Source organism: Neovison vison, chromosome 3 (genome assembly GCF_020171115.1).
Source record: "Neovison vison isolate M4711 chromosome 3, ASM_NN_V1, whole genome shotgun sequence".
Lineage (NCBI taxonomy): Eukaryota > Metazoa > Chordata > Mammalia > Carnivora > Mustelidae > Neogale > Neogale vison.
Genome location: NC_058093.1, coordinates 76,850,641 through 76,854,200, shown reverse-complemented (window position 1 = coordinate 76,854,200; position 3,560 = coordinate 76,850,641). Strand labels below are relative to the sequence as shown.

Here is a 3,560-nt window from a genome sequence, read left to right as displayed (position 1 = left end):
ATTCAGTAAAGTCACAGGATACAAAATCAACATGCAGAAATCTGTTGCATTTCTATACACCAACAATGAAGCAGCAGAAAGAAAAATTAAGGAATCAGTCCCACTTACAATTGCACCAAAACCAATAAGATACAGTAAATCTAACCAAAGAGGTGAAATACTTATACTCTGAAAACTATAAAATACCGGGGAAAGAGATTAAAGACAACACAAAGAAATGGAAAGACCTTCCATGCTCATGGATTGGAAGAATAAATATTTTTAAAATATCTATACCACCCAAAGAACCTACACCCAAAGAACCTAAATTTTGTCTCTCAAAATACCAATAGCATTTTTCACAGATCTAGAACAAACCATTCTAAAATTTGTATAGAATCACAAAAGACCCTGAAGAGCCAAAGCAATCTTGAAAAGAGAAAGGCAAAGCTGGAGACATCATGATTCCAGACTTCAAGTTATATTACAAAGCTGTAATCACCAAAACAGTATAGTACTGGCACAAAAATAGATACATAGATCAACAGAACAGAATTGAAAACCCAGAAATGAACCCCCAATTACATGGTCAATTAATCTTCGACAAAGCAGGAAAGAATATCCAATGGGAAAAAGTCTCCTCAACAAATGGTGCTGGGAAAACTGGGGAGCAACATACAAAAAAATGAAATGGACCACAATACACAAAAATGAATTCAAAATGGATTAAAGACTTAAATATGAGACCTGAAACAATAATAATTCTGGAAGAGAATATAGGCAGTTACTTCTTTGACATGAGCTATAGCAACTACGTTCTAGATACATCTCCTAAGGCAAGGGAGACAAAATAAAAAAATAAACTGTTGGGACTACATCAAAATAAAAAGCTTTTGCAAGCGAAGGGCAAACAATCAACAAAACTAAAGACAACCTATGATAAAGGGTTAGTATTCAAACATAAGGAATTTATAAAATAACATCCCCCAAAACAAATAATCCAATTAAAAAATATGCAGAAGAGGGGCACCTGGGTGGCTCAGCAGGTTAAAGCCTCTGCCTTCGGCTCAGGTCATGATCCCAGGGTTCTGGGACACATGAAAAGATGCTCAACATCACTTACCATCAGAAAAATGTAAATCAAAATGAGATATCACCTCACACCTGTCTGTATGTGAAAATCAACAACACAAGAAGAAATAGGTGTCAGTGAGTATGTGGAAAAAGGGAAACCTTCTTGCACTATTGGTGGGAATGCAACCTGGTACAGCCACTCTGAAAAATGGTATGGTGTTTCCCTGAAAAGTTAAAAATAGAACTAGTCTATGATCCAGTAATTGCACTATTAGGTATTAGTAATACACTAATTCAAAATGGATACATGTACCCTAATGTTTATCATAGCATTATCTACAATAGCTAAATTATAGAAACAGCCCATTAAGCCCATCAATTAATGAATAAAGGACATGTGGTACACACACACACACACACACACAGGAATATTATTCAGCCATGAAAAAAAAAAGAATGAAATCATGCTATTTGCAATTACATGGATGGAGCTAGAGGGTATAGCGCTAAAGGAAAAAAGTCATTCACGGAAAGACAAATACCATACGATTTCACTCATATGTTGAATTTAAGTAACAAACCAAATAAGCAAAGGAAGAAAAAAGAGAGAGGCAGACCAAGAAACAGACTCTTAACTATAGAGAACAAACTGGTGGTTACCAGGAGGGAGGTGGATGGGGGGATGGGTTAAATAGGTGATAGAGAAAAGGAATGTACCAGTGATGAGCACAGGGTGATGTACGGAAGTTCTGAATCACTACATTGTACACTTGAAACTCATATTACACTGTTAGCTAACTAGAATTTAAATAAAAACTTTTAATGGCTCAGTCGTTAAGCGTCTGCCTTTGGCTCAGGTCATGATCCCAGGGTTCTGGGATCGAGCCCCGCATCAGGCTCCAGCCCCGCATCGGGCTCCCTGCTCAGCAGGAAGCTTGCTTCTCCCTTTCCCAGTCCCCCTGTTTGTGTTCCCTCTCTCGCTGTATCTCTTTCTATCAAATAAATAAATAAATAAAATCTTTAAAAAATAAAAAAATAAAAACTTTTAAAAATTAAAAATTAGGTCCCTTTCCGGCGTTCAAGATGTCGAAGCGAGGATGTGGTGGGTCCTCCGGTGCAAAATTCCGGATTTCCCTGGGTCTTCCGGTGGGCGCCGTGATCAACTGTGCTGACAACACAGGAGCCAAAAATCTGTATATCATCTCTTGAAGGGGATCAAGGGACGATTGAACAGACTTCCTGCTGCGGGTGTGGGTGACATGGTGATGGCCACAGTGAAGAAAGGCAAACCAGAGCTCAGAAAGAAGGTACATCCAGCAGTGGTAATTTGACAACGAAAGTCATACCGGAGAAAAGATGGTGTGTTTCTCTATTTTGAAGATAATGCGGGGGTCATAGTAAACAATAAAGGTGAAATGAAAGGGTCTGCTATCACAGGACCAGTCGCAAAGGAGTGTGCAGACTTGTGGCCCAGGATTGCATCCAATGCTGGCAGCATTGCATGATTCTTTGGTTTAATTGTTTAAAAAAAAAATTAAAAATTATTTGCTCCCGAAAAAAAAAATTAAAAATGGGCAAAGAACTTGAAAAAATAAAGAATTCCAATGAATATTGGGATTATTTTATATTTCTTTACTTGCCAAAAATAAATATGATTTACACAAGGATGTTCATGTCACGGTAATTTTGAACATAATATCATCATGAGATGTAAAGCACTATATTCTGAGAACCTCTTCTGCAATGTTTGAACTAGAGTGGCCCTGTTACTTCTGAGAGGAAAATGAAGTTTCTCTATGAAGGTCCAGCTTCAGTTTTCTTTCTTTTTTTTTTTTTTCTTATCTTTTAATGTATAGTGGTGGCATAAATTCTGGTCAATTAACATGTCCCAGACTGATATTAACTCTGCTCAGTCCAGGATTCAAACTTGAGTGGGCATATTAGGGATTTGTAGGAACCCTCCCTCCTAGCCGAGGGACTAAGAATCTTCTCAGTAAACAATCAAAGAGAAAAGACAGCACAGCTATGTTTTAAGAACAGTATGTCAGTTCTAGAGGAGCAAAGTTTCAAAGTATAGCATTCATTCAACAATCATTTACTGATCCCTTATTTTGTATCAGATGTTATGAAAGATGCCAGACATACAAAGGTAAATAGGAGCCATTTCTGCCCTAAGAAGTTCACAGTCCAGAATATTGGGAAGGTTACAATATGTCATATCATCATACTTTTTGTGGGGGTTAGAAGCAAGCCACGTGTTCTGTGAGAACACTAGGAGCAGCATCTCCCCAACACTGGGGCAGTCGAGGATGCTTTCCAATAGGAAGTCACCTCTGATCTGAATCTTGAAACGGAATCAAGAGTTATCCAGGCAAAAATAAGTAGGAAGAGCATCTCCAGCAGAGAAAACAAAATATGGCAGAGAGAAGACAACATTTTCTACCATGGGATTGCCCTCTGTGTTGGGGCCATCAATTCACATAAAAGGTTAATAATCAGAAAAAAAT

The 3,560-nt window shown here is 37.9% G+C and overlaps 1 pseudogene; it reads left to right on the top strand.

Annotated features, from left to right (window-relative positions):
• Window positions 1–2,126: 2,126 nt before the first annotated feature.
• LOC122901853 lies at window positions 2,127–2,617 on the top strand (annotated as a pseudogene).
• The last annotated feature ends 943 nt before the right edge of the window (window positions 2,618–3,560 follow it).